This window comes from Miscanthus floridulus, chromosome 5 (assembly GCF_019320115.1).
Source record: "Miscanthus floridulus cultivar M001 chromosome 5, ASM1932011v1, whole genome shotgun sequence".
NCBI lineage: Eukaryota > Viridiplantae > Streptophyta > Magnoliopsida > Poales > Poaceae > Miscanthus > Miscanthus floridulus.
In genome coordinates, this window is record NC_089584.1 from 110,620,527 (window position 1) to 110,644,191 (window position 23,665).

General features: G+C 44.2%; 1 long non-coding RNA gene across 3 annotated transcripts; it reads left to right on the forward strand.

Moving 5' to 3' along the window:
- Positions 1-13,788: 13,788 nt before the first annotated feature.
- LOC136453020 (uncharacterized) lies at positions 13,789-16,683 on the forward strand. Of its 3 annotated transcripts, none has more exons than XR_010758939.1 (6): positions 13,789-14,132; positions 14,226-14,441; positions 15,251-15,337; positions 15,415-15,478; positions 16,246-16,358; positions 16,445-16,683. It is a non-coding gene; the product is annotated as an uncharacterized lncRNA (long non-coding RNA). The 3 variants fall into 3 exon arrangements; XR_010758938.1 differs by having other exon boundaries at positions 14,306-14,441; positions 15,117-15,337; XR_010758937.1 differs by having other exon boundaries at positions 14,306-14,441.
- Positions 16,684-23,665: the final 6,982 nt, after the last annotated feature.

Sequence of the window (23,665 nt, forward strand, 5' to 3'; positions counted from 1 at the left end):
TTTCCAAAAATGTTTGTTATACAAACCCAAGGTGTTTCTTTATTCCATTCTATCAATTTAATCTTTATTCGAAATAAGCATCATTATCTATCTAGCAACTAATTATTCTAGAGCTATAAAAATACAGTGAGCAGCTAATCGTATTAATAATTTACTGTAAATTTTTAGAGTTAATACTATAACCAATTTATCACGGAAATTTCTATAAGTCTATATTTTTACAATATTAAGTATCTCAAATTAATTATATAGCTTCCAAGAATATTATCAAACTATGTGAACAAACTATACTAATAGATAGATCATGATTTTAGGAGCCTAACAAAATTGGTTTCATAATTTTTGGTTAACTACACAAATTTATATAGATTTTACAAGTTTGTTTCCAAAACTAATTAACACTTGCTTTACAAAACTAAATGCGCCAGCGGCCACCTATTAGGCCCAGCGGACGCGCGGCCTAGGTGCTCAATGTGCGCACGCGGCCTAGGCGCGGGAGGCACCAGGCCAGCCCCGGCGGGCGTGGGCGTGAGCGACATAGGAGCACGTGGCCTAGCCAGGCGGCCTGAGACCGGCCTAGATAGGCGATCACGGCCCAAGCGACGCGAATCGGCCCAGGTGGGGCGTGGAGTAGGCCGCGGCCATGGAGACGTTGGGTGAGTGGCCCAATAGGCCAGCCCACGTAGATGAGCCCACAGGTGCGATGGCAAATTGTCACGAGGGCCCTCGAGTTCTCCTCAAATCAATCCGCAGTACAAACGCACTATTCATGTGAGTCACATATTTTACACCTAGAACCCTGTACAAACTTTCTACTTAGATTCTTACCCTTCTCTGTCCTAAGGGAGCCTCACGCGCGTGGAAGAGCCGACACCGATGGATGCAGCCATGGCAGAGTGATGTGGCTTGGTAGGATGGACATGGCTGCAACGGGGTACGACACACTCGCGCGCGGTGCTTGGTGCTCGACAGAGGCAAGGCAGAGCTGCATGCGGTAGTGGCGCTGGGGGCATAGCAGGGGCTCGGGCGCTGGGCAATGGAGGTGAAGCTGTGACGGGAGCAGAAGGCGCGGTGATGGTGGCCCAGCGATGGCGCTCTCGGGGTGCATGGTGGAACGATGCGTGGGGCAACGGCAGCTTTGGAGGGGCAGCGCCATGGGCTTTGTTCTAGCACATCCACAGGGGTAGGGCGACGGCAAGCGTGAGACGCTACGATGGCGGGCACGGCCATGGCGATTTCTATGGAGCAGCGGGCATGGCGTGCACCAGTGACCGAGGCAGTAGCTCAGGCGGCTTCATAGCGATAGAGGAGCAGGGAGGGAGTCACGCGTGGGCGTCATTGAGCTACGGCGTGTAGAGGCAGCAAGGGCGCGTCGGGGTCGGCGGCATGAGGAGCAGCCTAAGGCGACATGGCCATAGCAAGCAGCAGCTAGAGAGGGAGAATAGGGCGAGGTCGAGCGGAGAGCATGTGAGAGTGTGTGAGCAAGGCGAGAGCAGCTCGGCATCCTCAAGAAGTTGAGGAAGGGGCAGCAACATGTGCGGCCTAGCACAACATGGTCGGAAGCAACGCCTGCGCATGCACAGAACGTGAAGGGACATGGCGCAGCAGGGATAGAACCATGTGCTCTGCTAGCAAAGGCAAGGCCGAGTTAATGCGAGGAGACAATGTGGCAAACAGTGAGGGCGGGAAAAGCAAGCAAAACCGTACACAACAGCAGCAGCAAGGACGAGAGCGGGGCCGATGAGGAAGCAAGCGCATGCGGGCGGTCGATAGTGTTGCAGCGGTGCAAGGACCAAGACGCGATGTGAGATGGTAGGAGCACGACGCAGAACGAGGCAGTGGCAGCGGCCGGAACGACATCGCGCACGCTTTTAAAAGCGAACCGAAAACAACTTACTAATGCGACGAAGGCGCAAGTACACACTTTGATGCAACCAATCATACTAAACATGAAACTAAGATTTAGAAAATTTTGTTAGAATTTAAATGCCAAAAAATAACATTTTATTTACTAAACTTGCACTTCAAACTTTTATCTAAATATGAATTACCAGCTATATTTTATTTGGTTTACAAAATTTGTTTTTCACACTTAATCCCATAGAACAAACCATCCGCTACTTATTTGCTAGAATTGTTGTCAAACATTCCTAAATATCTTTATGCACTGAGTAACTTAACTTGGACGTTTATTTGAGTCTATAAAACCGAGTCACACCGGATTCGCTTATCGCTTCAAGTATGTTTTAAATCAAAAATCTGAGAAACTCACTTCGAAAATTTTTCTTAGGCCTAAATCACGGTGCTAAGCAAGCTCATAACACCAGAGGTGTTACAGTAACCCTCTTGTTTTCTTACCCCAGCAGCAGCCACCTCTCTTCTCCACCGCCCGCGTAGAGCAGCCGCCGTCGCCCACTGTCCAGCGTCATGCCGTCGACTCTGGCACTGTCGGCCCTACTGTTGCCTTTCTTCCTCATCGTCACCAGCAGCAGCTGAAGTTCATGGACGAAGCCATTCTCTCCCTTTCCTCCTCAATCCACATAAATCAAGGTGAAACCCTAACCTGTTCTCGATCTATGCCATGGAGCTCTATCTTTGTTGAATGATGGTTTCTAGTGACTGCATAATTAGGGTAGAAACTAATTTGATGAATGAATTGAATCAAAACAAAGATTCATTGGTTGAGCCTCATCTATACCCGCAGTAGTGCCACACTCAACAGAATGAATATGTAAATATAGATGTTGTTCCGTCGATGACTCTCTATTTTGGTTGGATTTGTGCACCAGATGTATTTCTATCTTAAACATGTAGCTACTTTACCTACATTGTAGACAACTTCATGTATTTGTTTAGGTCTACTCATTCTGAGATTGTCTAGTGGTTTTGGAGAATGATTGAGAAATAGTCTGAATAGTTGAGAAGAAATGAATCATGGGGGAGGTGAAGCACTAGGTGTGGTAGTGCCGCTCCTAGGGTGCGGCAGTGCCGTACTCTCTGACCAGATTGGTTCAGGGTGCTTTCCTAACCTAAGATTTGAATCATCTCATCTATCCAAAGTGTTTTACAAGTGTTCTTCTACACCCCTTATGTATAGTTTGTCATTTGGACCTATATTTGTTTGCATAGATGGCCTCTGGAGGTGATGATGATCGAAGGGGGAAGAGGAATATGATCGAGCCTTAGGATAAGCAGATGCCTCGTCATGGTCATAGCAGGACCACAGGGGGCAGTAGTAGTGTAGCAGGCAGAGATGTTGCCAGAGATAGGGGGAGGAGAGATCAGATGATCCAGGATGAGGAGAACCTAGAGAGGGCTAGCCACACCATTCCTCTAGGTGCTTGCCTAGATACTCCACCTCATCTTGAGGAGTTTGACAGAAGCTATATCAGAGAGTATTCTGAGGTTGTGGTTATGAGGCGTCCTGTTAACACACATGCTCATCCCATGCTCAATTATGTGGGAAAGCTAAAGATGGTGGAAGAAGCACGTGAAAAACAATCCTATGAGCAGCCAAAGGATTTGGGGATTGACTACAGGTTTTGGAATGAGTTTTATTCCAACTTCTATGCATCTGTGAACTTCAACTCCAAGAAATCCAAGGTTGCCAAGATGTAGTATGTTGATTGGGAGGAGATGAAGGGAAAGAATGAGCTAGAATTCAATAAAGTGATCAAGGCTTGTGAGTTATTTGGCCTCACTGATATTATGAGTTTTAGATATAATTGGAATGAAGAAGTGCTAGCCCAGTTCCATGCCACTTTCTTCTATAGCATCTACATTGATGAGATTCACTGGATGATTAAGGGACGGCATTTGTAACACTCCTGGTGTTATGAGCTTAATTAGCACCATAATTTAGGCCTAAGAAAAAATTTTGAAGTGAGGTTTCTCGGATTTTGATTTAAAACGTACTTGATGCGATAAGCGAATCCCGTGTGACTTAGTTTTGTGGACTCAGATAAACGCTCAAGTTAAACTATGCCATGCGTAGGAATATTTATGAATGTCCGACGATGATTCTAGCAAACGGTTTGTTATATTAGATTAAGCATAAGAAGCAACTTTTATAAATAAAATAAAATCCATTAATAAATAGAATGATATACATATATATATATAGCTTTTGAATCAAATTTAAATTCAAGCTTTGTTGAAATTTTTCTGTGCCTAGACGTTGCAAATTATTTAAATTAGTAAACGGCGACGCATCGCAGAAGAGCAGCCGCATATCAGAGACTAATAGTTTCTTGTTGGGCTTGCGAGCTAGCTTAGCGACTTGTGTACTCGCTAGCGAGTTACTTATCTGGTCTCTCGTCCAGGTGAAGTCATTAGTCAAGTATTACTACAAGGTTACTCGTAAGGTGAAGTCAACTCAAACAGCTGTCTCCTTCCCACTGTTCCTCTGTCTTTCTTTCAATCAGTGTCTCTGTCTACCGTGTCTCTATCTGTCTTTGTATTGTCGCTGCGCCACTGTTCCCTCTGCCAGGCATGCTGGCCGGCCATCCTAGCTTGCTGCTGCTGCCTTTATTGTCCGTCTCCTTATTATCTCTGCACTGCCATCCCGCGCGCCGGCACTCGCAACCAGCCAAGCCACCGCCGTGCCCGTGTGCGCCCGAGATCCTCGCACCGGCGCTGCCCTTCCGCGAGCCGCATCCTCGCTGCCGTGTCGCATCCGGCCACCTGCGCACCGTCTGCACCGTCGGAACTGCCTCGCCTTGTGCTACCTATAGAAGAGCCCGCTACTTGCTTCTCCTCCACCCCACGCGAGCTCGCTGCTATTCAACTTCCTCCTCTGCTCTAGCAAGCACGAGCCAGCCCCAAATCCTCGCTTCGGTTACCTTCGACTGAGCACAGCTCGCTTCGTCAATCTCTCGTGTGTAGCCGCTGCAGCTCGATTGGTTCAGCGGTGAGCCTCCCCAGCACCTCCTCTGTCTCCCCCAAGCAGCCCCCTTTCCTCTCTTGGTCTATACCGAGCTGCTCTCGAGCTTCAGTAGCCATCCATGGCGAGCGGACGCATGGAACACGACGTCCTGTGTTTTGTCCCTGCATGGTTGCCTCATTCTCTCTCCTTGTTATTTCCTTCTCCAAACCAGGAGCAAAGCACGTGTTTGCATGTCTCTCCTAAATGACTTGTTTATTTAATCTCGCAGCCCACTTTGCAAATTAATATCTCCTCCATCCGTACTCCAATTCTAGTGATTCTTGTTCCTAAATTTATCTAAAATCAATATCTATATTCCAGATAAATTTTATGATTTTTGGAGCTCTTTTGAATTTATGTGATTATTTAATTTGTTTGCCTTTCCTAATGTTTGTGCGCTTCTGGCCAACGGAGTGAATGAGGAGGACAACGAGGACGTTGGAGATGAGTACCGTGAGTTCGATGCCTAGGATTCGGACTGTCGGCAGCGCCGTTTCCCCTCCCCGCTCCTCGGCCACCGCCGTCGGGCTGCCATGCCGTGTCGGCCGGTGCTCCTCTGCTCCTCTAGATGTAGAAGACGAAGTGAAGGTAAGATGGGTGAAAGTCCAAGACAAAAATTTATACAGGGTTCTTTACGCAAATACGTGACCCATAGGAATAGTGCTGAGTGTACTGAGGGGTAATTTAATGGAGGTTCAGGGACCGTTTTGAAATTTTGCCGCGCTGCCAGCCTGTTACCGTCGCTGTCTGGGCCGCGTGCCTTGCAGGGCCGCCGCGCCCCTTTACTGCGTGCGGTTTGCTGGGCTGGCCTGCTGCTGGGCCACTGCGCGCCTGTGGGCCGAGTTGGCCGCCCAGGTCCTTTCCTGTTGAGTTGTTTTGTTTTGTTAAATTAGTGCTCTTCGAAAATTGACAATAAAGTATAGAAAAATCGTAAAAATGCCAAATCAGTTTTGTTAGTCTCCTAAAATTATGCTCTACCTGTTAGTATATTTTGTTCACATAGTTTGGTGATATTTTTGGGAGCTATATAATTAATCTAAGATACTTAATACTGTAAAATATAAACTTGTATGAATTTTCGTGATAAATTGGTAATATGGTTAAATCTAAAATTTGTACAGTAGGTTCCTAGCAATGCTAGGTACTCACGGTAATTTTTGTAGCACCAGAATAATTAGTTTGCTAGATAGATAACGATGCTCTAATTCGAATAATGATTAAATTGATAGGACGAAATAAAGAAACAACTCGGGTATGTAACCTAAGTACAGTCGTCGATAGAGCTAGCGCGTTAGCTTGAGAGGCATAAATCGTATTTTCATGAGTCACGGTTGCAGTTGATTAATTATGCCTTCGCATTGCATATCATATAGGTACGATGATGGATCAACGGATCAATTGAATGATGGTTGGGGATCCGAAGATGGTGTAATGGTATTCTCTCTATGAGATGATGCAATGGGCTTTCTATTCAATTGATGGTGGATGATCTGAAGATGTAGACACTAACTTTTTAATATATCTTACCCAGGCAAGCCCCGGTGCATAACCCCTACTTTTCTGCAGTTAAAATTATATTTGTGCATTAAGTTTTAAGGAATTGAATGAAACCCACTTGCATATATATCTTTATCCTACGAGTCTTACTAGTATGATAGGATCGTGTAGAATGCTATGCTATGCTATAGGACTCCGGTAAAAGTCGAGTGATTGTCTGTCACTCGCGAGAGATAGGAAATATATTATTGTAATATTATCACTCGGAAAATATAAATGGTGGAAAGAAAAAGTGGTGACCGGGCAGGGATATGGTTTGGGTATTGGTGAGTTTAAGAGGTTGTGTCGCCGTGGACACGGGGCATAACTTGGTTACACTATTTTCCCTGTCTGGTCGGTTAAGGACCGATCGTTGCATAAGATTCTAGGCAAATCACAAACTTATTATCCCGAGCACATACTTGTGTATGGGCGCTTAGAAGACTTGTTGCTCTCTTATCACGGAACTGGCTCTTTCCAAACCGACTGGTAGGGTTTTATTTTGGTGGAGGAGGTCCTTGCACCGCACTGGGTCTGGGACTCAGGGGCGGGAGCTTGGAGTCCCAGTTTGGACGGGGACCTAGACACCCAGGATAGGAGAGTGATGGGTTGGTCCTGCTTGTGTCTTGGGTACAAGCGGGGCGTGTGTTTTTGGGGTACCCAGCTGGGGGCATTGATTCGCGAATCGCCGAGAAATCCGGTACGGCTTGTCTACGGTTTAGCATCGTAGTAAGAACTAAAAGATGAAAGATGGAAGATGGACAAAGGAAATATGATTGCTTACCACCTGCTTGAAAGTAGCACAGGTGCTTACATAGAATGGTTAGTTAATGAACCAATGTGGCTATTAATAAAAATCAAATATAAGGACACACGCTTAGTAATGCTTCCTGCAAATATAATAAACCCACAAGCCAGATAGCCTTGCATATCCTTGGAGTCTTTTCTTTTCTCCTGTTGGGTAAGTCTTGCTGAGTACAATTGAGTACTCAGGGTTTTATTCCCCCTGTTGCAGGTGACAAGTGGATGCTAGAGCTAACACTTGTGTGTGGACACCTCCTGATGGACTCAGCGAGGATTCCTTTACGCTACGATCATAGTTTATTTACAACTCTCATCAAATGCTTTTATAAATAAAAGTTTCATAATCTGTTGCCGTAGTTGATATATCAATACTTCATCATGTCATGATTAGTTATTCATTTCCGCTGTAATTCTGATCACATGTTTATATTCTACTGTTCAATTAAATTGTTCATAACTCCGATAGTATGCTTTCATTCCGCTGTTATATTAATAAATATTATACTCTGACGTGTATTAAAAGTGATGTAAAAAATGGTTAAAAATGATGTAAGTTTTATTCTCTCATTTGTGATCCTGATGGCAAAAATGTGGATTTTTTAGTTCTCCCCTGGTGTGTGCTCAACAGAACCGAGTAATTTAGTGTTCTCCCTCGAGTGCTTAGTGTCTAATGGAAGACAAGAACTCCTGTGAGGCATTAGATTAGGCGGTTCTGCCATAGCATTATAGAGTTAACTTCGTGACTTTTAGCTAAATCCTTGGTTTTGGAGAGGAGGAGCAGGACTTCACTTACATTCATGATGAAGCTAGAGCTGAGATCCGTGATATTGCCTATATGTGGATTGATAGGAGAAGTGCAAATGGGAAGGTCAGTGGCCTGAAGAGCTATTATTACATTCTGAATAATTTGATTAGGCACACTATCAATCCCAAGGATGGAGTAGCTTATGATCTTAATGGATATGTGAGGAATGTACTTGCTAGATTTGCTCCTAGAGGTGATAGGTTTAATGTCCCTCGCTTCATATGGCGTGAGCTGAGGAACACCATGGAGGATGGAAGAAAGGGGATACCCTATGCCCCCTATCTCATGTTTATGATTGAGAGGGTCACTGGCTACAGATTTGAGAAAGATGGTCTTCATACCATCTATAAGATTGAGAAGACCTGAGGAGCAGGTGCTAACAGAGCAGTGAGATGCTCTCCATCAGTTGTGGACATGCCTGAGTCGTCCTGCTCAAGGCCTCGCAATGAAAAGAAGCTGGAGAAGTTTGGGAAGTGCATCAAGGCTATTTTCACCATATGCACCTATGCAGCAAGGACCGCATATTAGGACCGGTTGGAGAACCATGAAGCCAACCGAGAGGCTACTGAGTGTGCAAGGCTGCCACCTCTTTCTCCAGTTTAGTCACCACCAAGGTTTGATGACCACCCTTGCCTTTCTGAGATAGATTCAGAGGATAAGGATGAGGAGGAGGAGGAGCAGGAGTAGCCAGAGCTTGATCCTCACACAAGTTTGAGGTCCACCTTGTAGTCCATGAGGAGAAGCACCAGGCGTGAGCGCCACACTTTGACCACTCATCGCAAAGGGAGGGCGGTGGTGTCTTCTTCTTCCTCCTTCGACGACGACGACGATGATGATGGTGGAGAGGAGAACGTTGCAGGTGCTAGTGGAGCTACTGGTGGGGATGATGTCAATTGGGACACCATCCAAGAGGATGAGGAGTGAGTGTTGATCTTTCTTCTTTTCTTCTCTTTTTGGTGCTTTATGCCAAAGGAGGAAAAAAATTAGAGGGGTCAGCAACTTTTTCGACGCCATGGAGAGAAAGTTGCTGCAACTAGAGTCATGTCCATATCCATTTAGAGTAGTCTTCGTTAGGTAAGAGTTTGAGAGTCCATTAAAAACTCTATTTATGTAATAATGCTACTTAAATACTTTATATATCTATAGGATATGGACATATATGCTAGAATGTAAATCTTTATATGTATCACATATTGTGTGGTATTTGTTCTGGTCTGTGCTGTTATAGCAAGTGCAGCAGTGCCGCACTCTGGTGTGGCAGTGCCGCACCTAGCTGTAACAACAAAACATGTTGTGCATAAACTATTATTCGCATCATGTTTTACATACCTGACACAATATGCAGCACCCCACAGGAGCATGGATGTAGGGGAAGTCCCATCACTTTCACTAAAATATGAATCTTGGCTTCTTATGCCAATTTGAGAATTCAATTTTTTATTAACATATTTAGGGGGAGGCTCTACACCCATGGCTCGAAAAAGCTTAGAATTTATTTCATAGCTTTTGTAAGCTCTAATTGGGTTGTCATCAATCACCAAAAAGAGGAAGATTAAAAGTGCAATCAAGCCCTAATTGTGGGCTTTGGTGATAATGACCACGCAATTAGAGAACTAATGAAATTTATCGAGATGACAAGTAGGGAATTTATATTCGAGGATGATACACAAAATGGAGGAGCTCTCAATTACAAATATAGATGGCTTCAAACTCAAAGAAGGTTTAAATTCTTTTATATTTTGAACTTGAGTATAGGAAAAGCCGTAATATAAAGGGGGACACAATGCTTAAGCTAACATGTGCTACCAAGTGCTCAAACATACATATGCATCCTCAGATTTATAGCCAAGACAGCCTAAACTTCACTCTTACCCTTGCTGTCTTGACTGGTAAGGCATAGCCGCACTTGAAGAGAGGCGCTGTCGCGGCTTAAGTGACCGTGCCATCCTCTTCCTCCCCAACGGCAATATTCTTCCTTCTGCTCATTCCAGCTCGTCCAAAATAGAAAATGAGCTCTCTCTCTCTCTCTCTCTCCCTCCATTAGTGACCTTGAGCCCTCAAGCAAATCCATTGATTTCTCCATCAATTCTTGAGAGAAAAGGGTCCAAAACACGATTAGAGAGCAGCTCCATTGATTCCTCAACTCAAAAGAGCACTTGGTTCACATTTTGGCTGGCGGTTGTGTTTGTTACTCTTATAGTTTGGCTCCTAGCCGGCTAGAGCGTCGCAAGTGGAGCTTGCCAACTTGTGTGGTAGCCTCAGAAGGTTTGTAACCATCTCTTGAAGCTAGTATACTTAGCCCTCATCTTAAGAGTTAAGTCTATTGACTTTAGAATGAGGAAGGGTTAGAAAGCTCTAAGCCTTAGTGGCTAACCTCAACAACGTGAAGTTAGGCAAGCCCTGGTAGCGAGCCGAACCACATGATAAATCATTGTGTCACTTGTACTTAATTTACATTACTTGCATTTTATATTGTTGGTTGAGGTGATTTCTAGGTTTTCTAGTCGATCTACTTGTGTGTGGTGTTCCTACAACTTCTAGCTCTTGATCTGTGACTATCATACCTTCAGTAAGCTGAGAAATTTTTTCGATCTAAGTTTCCATTCACTGATTTTGAACTGTGACTCGAAGTTGTCTGCAGGTGCAACAGTGCCGCTATTCTGGTTCGGTAGTGCCATAGTCCGACAGTGCCACCCTCTAGAATGGCAGTGCCGCAGGATGAATTTGATAAAAGTTTGAGTGTTTATTTTGATAGGCCTATTCACCCCCTCTAGGCCAACCAGAGATCCTACAGGTTGGCAAAGCACAGATCCAAGGAGAACAGACAAACATTTGACTTGGAATGAAATGAAAACTTAGGATTGGAAACTGAAAGGGGATTTGGATGACCATTCTACAGGCCATCCTACAGGCGTGGGTATAGTGGCTGGCTGTCACCTACGCCCGCTATGGGAGAAGCAGCGAGCATGGCCTGTTGCCGAAGAGAGAAGGCAGGGGCAGGTGGAGGACTGGAGGTGATTGTCACTGTTGCCGTCAACTTGCGGTTGAGCCACCGCCCGTTTGCATCAGCACTCCAGCAGCGAAGTGTACAAGGTGAGGCAGCGGAGCTCGCGGAAGGAATCAACGAGCTGGTGCTCCATCGTGGAGTCGATGACGTTTGTGGCGTGTGGGTGCCAGAGCCTCTTGTCGAGCGAGAGGCCTTGTGCTGCCCCCACGCCGCGCGGCTATCTCTGCTCTTGGCAGCATTGCATCGACACATGGTGGCCGACGGCGTCCATCTTGAGCTCAAAGTCAAAATCTGGTTCGACGTCGCCACCGGCCCTAATCTCGTGGTTCCCTTATGACTAGATTGCCGGTGGCTGATGAGCGCCCTCGGTAGGTCCCAGGGAGCCATCGCCGTGCCCCATGGCTAGGGCCAAGGCCACCGTGCTAGGAGCGCTCGCCGCGCTGTCACTGAGAAAAGGAGCAGCGGCGAGGATGATAATACGTCAGGGAGAGAAGAGGGCCAGCTTGGCTCGCTGCAGCCTCCTTGCTAGGAAGGTAGGCGCGATGGACGAGGAGGCATCGGCGGCGACGATCTAGTGACTACTGGCAGGGGACAGAGCAAGGGCGGAGGTGGTGGCTGCAGCGACGGCAACACAGGAGTCCCTCGCGAATCACGCGCTTGAGTCAAGAAGGCACTGAAGACGCTGGTTTTCCACGACCGATCAAAATTCAACGGCGGACAAAAAGGAGGCGACGTGGCTCAAAGATTTGCGCGAACTTGGCTCATGTCTAGGTGCATGTTTAGTTCGCGAATTTTGGGAATATGGTTACTGTAGCACTTTCGTTTTTATTTGGCAATTAGTATTCAATCATGGACTAATTAGGCTCAAAACGTTCGTCTCACAATTTACAACCAAACTGTGTAATTAGTTTTTTCGTCTACATTTAATACTATATACACATATCGCAAGATTCGATATGATGACTACTGTAATACTTTTTAGAAAACTTTTTAAAACTAAACAAACACTATATTAAAAAGAAAAGAGACAGGCCTACCAAGTGTTGGAAATCGGCAGCGCGAGTTTCGGCTTTCGAGGTTGCATGGCGTCGGCCCTACCAAAGTACCCAGTCAATCCCTGCAGTGCTCAGTGCACTAGGAGCAGCGTCACAGGTCTGACACCTGTGCTCCATCTGTATATCGTCACATCCATTCACCAAGCGCGTTTTTCGTGGTAAGCCTGTGTTTAGTTCACGAAACCAAAATTTTTATTATTATATTGGATATTTTAAATGTTGGAAGAGATTTTCGGATACTAATAAAAAAAACTAATTACATAGCTCGTTTGGAAACTGCGAGACGAATTTATTAAGCCTAACCCATCCATCATTAGCGCATGTTAATTACTGTAGCACTTATGGCTAATCATAGACTAATTAGTCTTAAAACATTCGTCTCATGATTTTTAACCAAACTGTGCAATTAGTTTTTTTCGTCTATATTTAATACTCCATGCATGTGCCGCAAGATTCGATGTGATAGTTTAGGGTAAAATTTTTTAGGAATTAAACCAAACCTAGTATTCGTGTGGACAAGTACTTGATTTGGAAAAATAGCCGTGCCATGTGTCGGTTTAAAAGCGTTAATCAGGTATCGACACTGAGTGCCCGCATGCTCCTATAGACCAATTAAAATTATACTATGTCTATCTAAAAAAAGTCATCCGCTGAGAGTCTCTAACCATTATATATCCAGAAAAATACACACAACAAATCGTCTCTATTAAAATTAAAGGCTAAAAACAAACCTCTTAAGCTTCAAACCTAAACCGATGGTTGATGTTAGTTGTTTGATGCCAGGCTTCAAATGCCTCGCTGCACCCCGCGCGCCCTACGCGGCTCCACCCCATGCAAAAGCCTTCAACGCATCCCATCCTCTGTCTTAGACCCGAAATTTTTATCAACTGCAATTTTTGCCGAGTCCGCGGCTCGGCGCGCCCCGACACTCCTATCCCTCGCATCGTCTCCCCAATACCTTAGCCAACGACAGCTACAAGGAAAGAGGGAATTTCTTGTGTGCCATTAAAAAAGATCGCAATACCCTGTGAGCCTCTGAAAAAATTCAACGGTTTTCAGCGCCACTGCTTCAACTTTTTTGTGCCCTCCATGCCACTGCCTTCACTTTGGGCTCTAACGCCGTTAAACTGCAGGTGTGAGAAGTAAAAAATACCCTTAAATGTAAATATGTCATTAATTTTTTTAGCATCTTAACGACTTCAAATGAAAAAACTTAAAACTAGAAAGTTGTAGATCTCGTCGAGATCTCTAATTTTCATATAAAAAATATTTTCATTTAATTCCGCAAAAAAAGATTTGATTTTTCTAAGATATATTAATCATATCAAATCATATTTTTTGTGGAATTAAATGAAGATAATTTTTATATGAAAATTATAGATCTCGACGAGATCTACAACTTTCTAGTTTTTAGTTTTTTCATTTGAAGTCGTTAAGATGCTTAAAAATAATTAATGATATATTTAAATTTAAGGGTATTTTTGACTTTTTACATCTACAGTTTGACGGTGTTAGAGCCCAAACTAACGGCTGTGATATAAAGGGCATAAAAAAGTTGGGCAGTAACGTCGAAGACCGCTAAACTTTTTTTTTTTTTTTTTGGGCTCACATGCCATTACGATCTTCTTTTTTTTTTTTTTTACGGCACAAAGGGAATTCCCCAACAAGGAAACCCTAGCCGCCGCCGCAGTCCAGTCGTCGTCGTGCACAAGGCCTAAGGGGAGCACCAGCACGTCCTCCCTCCGTTTACCGCGGGGGCGTCCTGCCTCCCGGAGCACCGGCCGCCGCAGGTCCCCAAGGCGCCCCCGCGGCCACCCAGGCCGGTCTGGCGGCAACTCAGGTCGCCCCGCGCGGCGGGTGACCACAGCCGGCCGTCCGCCCCCTTTCTCGGTCGCCGCAGGCCCACAGGCCCGCCCCCGCGGAGGAGTACGCGACGGTGGAGCAGGCGGAGGCGCACGTCCGCCGGCTGCTGGACATCCTCGCTTGCACTAACAAATCGAGGTGAGTTCTCATGCACACACTTCAATGCACTAACAAAATTGGAGTTCGTTCGCATTGGTGTAGTAGCCATTCAATTTGATTTGCACTTTTTAGTTGAATTGCAACCCTGCAGTAGCCAATTTAGGCGTGTGGGTACGAGCATACGCCTAATGAAGGAGTGCATCTGTGCCCAGGTTAAGGTTTGCGATGTGAAGCTTCTCCACGTTGTTGCTTCAGTAAAGGGCTTCTACTTGCAGGGAAGCCACACAACGTTAGCCACTCCCTGGTGGACCTGCTGCAACAGCTCAGCAATGCGTTTGCTAATGTTAGGTAACCTTGAATCTTAAATATGACTGGTACAAGAACAGTTTAACAAACAAAAAAGGACAGTAAAAAAATGAGGGAAACAATTGAGGTTACAACCTGCATTTTGGGAATTTTGCCGTATGGATTCCGTGCAAAAACCTGCAGTCTGGTAAATTATATGACCGGCAATTATCGTGCTTTTTTTAATGAAAGCTTTTGTGGGTCACAACAGCTTTTGTACATCTGAAAAGAATTAGTATATGTGTTGGTGCTCAAGGGTCATCATCATACTGAATTGGTACCTGTGCTTCTTAGAAGAAGTATATTACTAGTAGATTGTTAAACTGCAGCTTACAACTGTATTTATACCTTCAGAACTTGAACTTCGTTGCTTGAGTGGTACTATATAGAAGTTTCTACTGTCGTGATTTATATACATTTGCCATTGGAACTTGATCATTTTTGTCTTAAACATCGTCTGGTCCACGCTCATGTGTACAGTGAATGGCTTAACCTTTATTTCCTGAGTGTATTTGCCATTGGAACTTGATCATTTTTTGATGTGCATGGACGAAGTGTCACCATAGCGTTAGCACGGACATACATTTTATTGGTCATCCATGTATGGTTTTCCAGTGCATTTAATTTTGTGTACTTTCAGTTTCCAAATTATGCATCTCATATACTGTACTTTGGTAGTTCCGGGCAGCTAGGAGGGTGTCTGAAGATATTGGTGCTCAGCTTGTTCTTGGCGATCGCCCTATTGAAATAACTGTATGTAGCTTATTAGCGGAACAATGGTTTATTTTAATGGTATATTGGTATTTGTACAGTGAGCTTGCATTGCTAACTCTGCAAAGTACAGTTGAGAATAGCTGAGAATCTGGATATGATTTGACATATATAACTGAGAATCTCAGGTACTTCCATATTTGTGAATTCTAAATTCCATGAGCTTTCTGGTCTGGTTAAAATCCGTATCCTGTTCTTCATATAGGTGAATGGGCCTATACTGGTGGAGGACACTTGCCTATGTTTTAATGCACTCAAAGGCCTACTAGGTGATTTATTTCTACTATTGTTTTTCAAGGTCCTCTCATTAGCTATGTTCTATAAATACTAACGGACACTCAAGATTTAGGATTTTTAGGTGCTGCATATCATATTGTTGTTAGAGAGATTTAAGCCTTTTCTGTTTGGAGCTCCCTTACAGATTTATCTGGTTATGGAGTTAGAGAAATTTGCATGGCATAATAACATATATATAATTATATATCTAAAACTAGCTGTTGGGGCTCTTCATCCTGAGAACATAAAGGTTTATGAACTAATGAACAATTAATGTATATCAAAGAAGCAAATAAGGGGGTGTTTGGTTCCAGTGACTAATTTTTAGTCCCTGTCACGTCGAATGTTTGGACAATAATTTAGAGTATTAAATATAGATTAATTACAAAATTAATTGCACAGATGGAGACTAATTTACAAGGCGAATCTATTAAGCCTAATTAATCCATGATTTGACAATGTGGTGCTACAATAAACATGTGCTAATGATGGATTAATTAGGCTAAATAGATTTGTCTCGCAAATTAGTCTTCATCTGTGCAATTAGTTTTATAATTAGCTCATGTTTAGTCCTCCTAATTAGCATCCGAACGTAGCCCCTGGATTTTAGAACACAAATTGATTTGTTCTTTTCAAACTCCTTACCAATTGTCTTGAATGGATCAACTTAGGTAACATCAATTTCAGAGTAATTCCAGGTTCAGAATGATCAAATAAATATTGCTTCAGGTTAACTTACACCTCAAATGCAAACTTGCAGTCAATTTTATCGTTGTCGCAATGGAAGCCAGGTGGTGATGTGTCTTACTGCATATGTTAAGAACAAGGCATTTTTTGCAACATGCAATCTGGAATGACAAGTCCTTCCTCACTGTAAGTATAAAGCGCATCTTTGCCGCAATTACTGACAGTTATGTATTCAATAAAAACATTTGTGAACATAATTATTGTACTTGCAGTCGGTGAACGTCATGGATTATTCTATCCTTGTGGGAGTGGACAAAGGTAAGCATGGACTTGTGTGTGGCATCATTGATTATCTGAGGCAATGTACTTGGTTGATTATCTGAGGCAATATACTTGGTACAAACAACTGGAGACATGGGTGAAACTTCTAGATATTGTGTATGGTCGCACTGTATCATCAGGTATTGTTATATTTTTAATACAATATATATATGAATTGAGATGTTTCCTCTATTGTGTATGATTTTTTTAGTATCTTGTTCATTGGCAAACAAATATTTTCTTCCAAATATTTTAGATATTAGTAAAGTCCGTACTGTTAGTACGGGCATTATACTAGTTTCCCTAGTGGGGGAAATATGTCCGTGGCTACGTAAAGTCTGAGTGTGCACTGCATGCCTTCGCGTCACGACCTCCTTCCCGATCGAACATATTCTTTCTTCTTTGTTTTTTCTCCATTTCTCAGTGTGCTCTCTATCGCTGCCCTCTTGCTACACACATCGGTGTCTAAAGCTAAAGGCGACGCTGCACACATCGTATCTGCTCGCTGCTCAGGCCCTTTTAGGCTAGGCTAGATCTGACGGGGCCCTGCGCTTGGGTCACCTGTCGTTCACCAATAATAGTCAGGCCTCTACCGTTGTTGGGAGTCGTTAGGCCACGGAGACTTGATGAATTTTCCTAGTGCGCATGGGACCAGACTCACACGACACCGCAACATGGCATCGCAGACGTAAAATGTCACTGGAATTAAGTTCGCGGACACCGCAACATGGAACACCGGTTACACACTGATCCAATGTCTGAGTGAGGACCAATCGCAAGCAGATAGGGAAACCTATCCGAGCTGAAAGTCTAGGGCCCAGACTAACTTTTGGGCCAACTTCGGAAATTCAACGTTGTTTGCCCCATTTATCGGGCCACATCCATTTGGGCTTATCTCGAACCTACGGGCCGTCCTTTTTATTTTGAGTTTTGCTTTTTCTGATTTACTGATATCGCTCCACATGGGCTTCATATACCATTGGGCCATTGGAACGGTCCAACTGGTACTTAGAACAGTTTGAGCATGGAATAATCGCCATAATTTATTATTGGTTTTTTTTAGAAACATTTATTATTGGTTCTCTCTATCTTTCGGTCTTTCTCATATTTTTTTGGTACTTAGATACCGCATGCGGCATGGCCCGTCGTCGACAGACTTTACAGAGCCCTCTAATAAAGTCTTAAAAACTTTAGACGAGAGATTCCAAATCAGGGAATCTTGTAGACTAATTTCGTGAGAAGGAAGAGTCCAAAGACCCTTTAATAATGCAGCCCAGTCACAGGCTGGAGAACACCAGTATTAATACACACGGGCCTCCTCTTTGCTTCGACGATACGCCTTACGCGACGGATCGATGTGGTATCAATGTATCATGAACTCCTCGGGCCCGGGCTCTGCAACGGCAAGAACCTCCTCGCAGCTGGGTGGGGAGAGAGAGAGAGATGGAGTGCTATTCACCCGAGACTGACAAAGAACTGAAGAAGCACACCTTCAACATGGTGCCATGGCGGAATGATTGGAGCACGCACCTCATCGCTCGTTGTACTAACGAGCTGAAGACGAGACCAAGTACCAACTTGGGTTGAGATGGTTTGCTGGAATATTTGAACATGGCCGTGACGCATGTCGGCATGACGCCTAAAATTTTGTTGCCCGGATCGGACTGCTGGCTCTGGATTCCTACAGTGAACTGTTTGCTTCGCTCAAATTTGATTTATGCTGATGTTTACACTGATTTGCTGTGAGAAAAAAATACTTTTGTTCGCTAAAAAGTACTGTTGAAGTAGTATCAGCGAACAGGGCCAAGCGCCTAGCATCCATGCTCTTTTTTAACACTCCGGTTAAGTTACTTAATTAAAGCAGTGCAGTAGCACGAAACAGAGCAGTAAACACTTCTTGCCGGTACATCAGCGCCCAGGGGGCACGCAGTGAGAGCTAGACACCAGGAGGGCACCTACCGTAGCCGGTACAAACGTAGCTGAGAGTGATGGCCTCAACAACCGAACACTGCCCGGTGCCACTCGTACCGTACGCCGCGTACGGGCTCCAGCAGATGGGCGCAGCTACTCGTGTCGCATACCGTAGTCCGTAGAAGAAACGGCCAGTTCAGTGGAATGGAAGCCTGCAGGTAGGGCGCGCATGGCGTGACCCGTCGTCCAGTTCTGCCGAGGGAGGCCACACGGGACCGCCCTCGCGGCCGGCCAGCCGACAGGAGTAACGAGCGCTAGGGATCGCTCGGAGTCGGAGCCGCGAGTCCGCGTTTGACACACGGTCCATGCATGCCCCGCGCGCCGCGCCGATCTTGAATTCGTTCACACGCCACCTCGAGCATCCTACGACGTATGATCCTTTTGCCCGTGCATGATGCGCGCTCGGCACCGCCCGGCAGGGCTCGTGCCTCCCGCCCCTTCCCCTGGCTGCCGCCTGCCGCACTGCACTGACCATCCCTGCCTGTGCCTATCTACCGATAGCTAGTGGACCGTGCTAGTGAAGCCGGCCATCAACAGTCGACATGATCTGCTGAGCATACAATGAAATGCAAGGATTGATTGCCGTGCCTGTACTGCTACGTACGTGGCCGTTTCTTTTCGTTTATAACCTTGTCGGAGCGAGGAATAATGTCTACCGTCTTCAGTACAGGCACTGCCACAGCGTCATTTCTACGGATTATTATGTGTTTCACTACCATTGCTCTTTAGGCCTTTATTGACAGAAGGCTGGCGCGCGGTAGACGAGTAATGTGGTACCCTTTGCAGCAAACAACAACCATGGGAAGAGTGGCTTAAAACCTTAAACTGCTAATACTGTACTAAGTCCGAAGTTACTTGGTAATACCACTGTAGGTGGGAATGAGCTGCATGTGATCGATTCCCCCTTTTCTTGACCACTCCTCGGTTTCAAGCCAAGCATGAATGCATGGTCAACGCCTATTCAAGGCACCACGCCATCACCTCATCCGTCAACTCTGCCTAGGCTGTTTTTGAGTATGCAAGCAAAGCGATCGACGCCTATCAAGATTCCTCAAATGCTACCACTAGGGAAATTAGCCACTGCTCGAGGAACGAAGGCAGAATCTCAGTTCAGCGAGGTTGACAGATTTTGTGTACATATGAACCTATCATCATCTTCTGCTGATCCTCTGAAGTCCCAGCTGTGGCCATAAGCATTTGGAAAACAGTTTCTGATACTCTGAATATTTCTTTAGGCCAAGATATTGAATTTCTAGCTCGGTTTTTGGTTGAGCAATAAGGAGAATGTGAGAATTAATATTGTCAGCTCTGCAGTACTTTGGTGGTTAATTATGGAAAATTCGAAATGGCTTTTGTTACCTGAATGCTGAGACGCTGGATTGCTACGTTCAAACAGGAGGTGCAAGTACTCGTCGAGGAGTTCACTGGCAAAATGGTAAAGAAGACAAGCCTTCCGCTTCAAAAATTGGGTGGTTAGCAATGATAGAACTAACAGGACCTCTAGGCGTAGACTTAGTGGGTAAAACTCAACTTAGATAAGAAACTTGATGATGTACCTCGTCATGGCATGGCGCGACGCGCCTCTAGTGTTGAAGCAAAGGTAGCATCGTAGTGGTGGCGTGGTCCAGTGACGGCGGTGAAGGCCGGTGGAGCTTCCCGTCTCTCACAGCGCTCCCTCTAGATCGGACTAGGGTTAGACTTGATGGGGAACTGACAGCTGTAGTGAACCTTGTGTCTCGAGCCCCAGCTCCCACCTCCTTTACATAGCGCTGCACGATGGGGACCCACCAGCTAGGAGAGCGGCTGGGCGCCCCCGATCAGAGCGCGAGTCAAGGGCCCAATTGGCCGTTGGGCCAAATTGGTAGAGATCAACCTAACATTCTCCCCCTTGATCTCACCTTATGTCTTATACTTAACTTACTTTATCTTTTTTCCCATTTCATCACAGATCAGTGCATAGAGCGTGTCTCATCGTCACGGTCAGTTGCTATTAGATTTAACAGCTACAATGCACCTCTCTGTTTTGAAACATATTCTCAACTAGGCCCTCAGTATCCAGAAATCATAGGCTTTCTCGTAAACCCATGTAGATTGTGTGTTCTCTGAACGCACTGGGCAGTTAGCCTTTGGTAAACGGATCCACAAGTACTTGCTTGGTACTTATATGCTCAATGCTTTCAAAATGATTCTGGATTTTATCCTTTACAACATATAACTTAATGTCAATGTGTTTGGCAGCACACTTAACCTATTGTCTTAAGAGTTAACTACTTTAAATGGTTATTGCTATTGTCTACCATTGTTAAATCCGGATACATATTCCCTTAACAACCTTTTGCCCATTCCTAAAGCCTCATGACAAGCTATTCTACGGTATGCATCATTAATGACACAACAACTGTTTCTTTGGAGCTTTTCCACAATAATACTTTAACTGCGAGTGTTAACAACAACTGTGGATTTCACTACACATCTCACCAAAAATTAACATTTATACCCACAACTATTTAAGAGTACTTGTTCTTTCTTACTCAGCATGAGGCCTATGATAGTTTGCAAAAATTGCAAGACATTTTTAACTCAATTCCAGTGATCTATATCTAGACTGGATTTCTGTCAAAATATCCCGTATACGTAAGCAACGTCAAGGTAAGTTCTTACTTATACATTTATTAAGCTTCCAACAGCTGAAGCATATGAAACCATGTTCATTTGATCGATCTCATATCAGTTCCCAAAACACTGAAAGTTCACAAATCTATTACCCTTGACTATAGGAGCAGGCGTAGATTTACTCACGTGCATACTTTATTTCTTTAGAATCTTTTCTAAGTATGCCTTTGCGATAGTCCTAATACCCCTTTTCATCTATCTCAGTGAATTTTAATTCCTAGAACCAATGAGGCTTCACCAAGATCATTCACATTGAGACTTGAGGACAAAGACTTCTATTTCTTCATTGACAGATTAACATTACTACTAGTGAGTAGGATGTCCATCTACCTTTTCATCAAGTGAGGTGAACATACGAGGATCACCGGTCATATGTTGAGTGCAACCACTATCAATAACCCAATGACTTCCACCGGTCTAGTAGTTCATCTACACACAATAGATTCAAGCTTTAGGGATCCAAGCTTGTTGAGGGCCCTTCACCTTCTCAACAAGTGACTTAGCCACCCAAATTTTCTTAGGCCTACTCTTATTGGGGGGACCTAAGAACATGACTTTCATCTTTCCACTCGAATCTTTTCTAAGCATGTAGTGAGCATTAAAAGCAAAGGGTCTAGCATGCTTGGGCAAGGATTGTGGTGGTGGAGTTTGACACTCATGAGCAAAGTGGCCTTCTTGTCCACACTCAAAACATCTCTTTGGCTTTGGCTTTGGCTTGGATTGTTGGTGTTGAGCTTGAGCCTTCTTCTTCTCTACACTTGCCATATATCCAATGCCACTTCTATCCATCTTCATGACGGTATTCATGAGTAGCTCACTTTGGAGATGCTTGCCTCTTGCAAACTTGCTCAATCCCACCTTAAGATGCTCTTTCTCCATCTTAAGCTTCTTGTTCTCTTCCTTGAGAATATCATTGTTCTTCTCCTCCTTGAGTTTCTTGATTTCTTCTTTTAGCTTCTCATTCTCAAGGGTCACCTCTTTGTCATGATCAAGAGTTTCTAGCACAATGGTGTTGTGACTTTTCATCTCTTCAAGATCTTTCATGAGCTTCTCATTTTCACTCTTGAGCTTGACATACTCATCATAGTCATTGCACTCAACCACTTGCTTGCCCTTGCTACTAGATCCATGCTCAATGCTTTCATCAATTAAATCATCACATGAGGTAGCTATATCAATCTTAACAACACGGTTAGTAGCATCATGTGGCTCATTTGGTAAGAATTCTTGTGCAATAATAAGGGTATCATAATTGATCTTTAGAGTTGCATATTCATCTTTTAGCTTATTGTGACTAGTGATAAGCTCATTGTGCACCCACTCAAGTTTATCATTTTTATCTTTAAGCTCTTTCTTAGAAGATTTGAGCTCCTTAAGTTTGGATGATATAGAATCATTTGTTTCCTTGAGCTCATCATTAGCCTTTTCTAATGTATCACACTTAGCTAAGAGTGAATCATTTTTAGCATCAAGTTTTTCATTTATAGCTCTACTTTTTCTAATGATCTTGGTATATTTTCTTAGTATTTTGACAAGATCATCATATGTAGGTGAGTCATCATCATCGCTATCACTATTATCATCACTACTATCATCACTCTTAGTTACCTTGCATTCACCTTTGGCCATAAGGCATAGGTGTGTAGAGGATGATGGCGATGGTGGCGGTGAAGATGCAAGATCAATAGCAATGGCGGCCACCTTTTCATTGTCACTATCATCATCAGATGATCCACTTGATGAATCAATGTCCGTGAGCCAATCACTGACAATATAGGCCTTGCCACTCTTCTTCTTCTTGTAGAACTCCCTCTTTTTGCCATCTCTCTTCTTGTATGGCTTGTTCTTCTTCTTTTCATCTTCATCGCTTGAATCATCTTTCTTGCCCTTGTTCTTGAACTTGTCTTTCTTGGGCTTTGTGCATTGATGAGCTAGATGACCAAGTTCGCCACAATTGTAGCAATCCATCTCGGAGATTGGCTTTCTTCTTGAGCTAGTGAAGAACTTCTTCTTCTTGCCATCAAACTTGATGCCACTCTTGTTTAGCCTTTTTAGCATCTTGGTGGTCTTCTTCACCATGAGGGCAAGGCTTTCTTCATCATCTTCATCACTTGAGCTCTCATACTCAAGTCTTGCTTTGCCCTTGTCTTGGCTAGCTTTGAATGCTAAGTCCTTCTCTTTCTTCTTTGTAGAGGATGAGCCATCTTGTGGTGTGATGTGCATGTACATCTCATGAGCATTGATCTTTCCCAAGATTTGTGTCGGTGTAGTGGCGGAAAGATCACCTTGATGTAGCACGGTCACAATGTGCCCATATTTGTCAATGGGGAGGACACTCAAGATTTTTCTCACAATGTCGGATGGTGACATTTGAGTGAGTCCAAGCCCATTGACTTCCTCTACAAGAACATTTAATCGAGAATACATCTCATTAGCACTTTCTTTGGGAAACATCTCAAAAGAATTTAGCTTTTTAATCACAAGATGATAGCGTTCCTCACGCTCACTCTTGGTTCCCTCATGGAGTG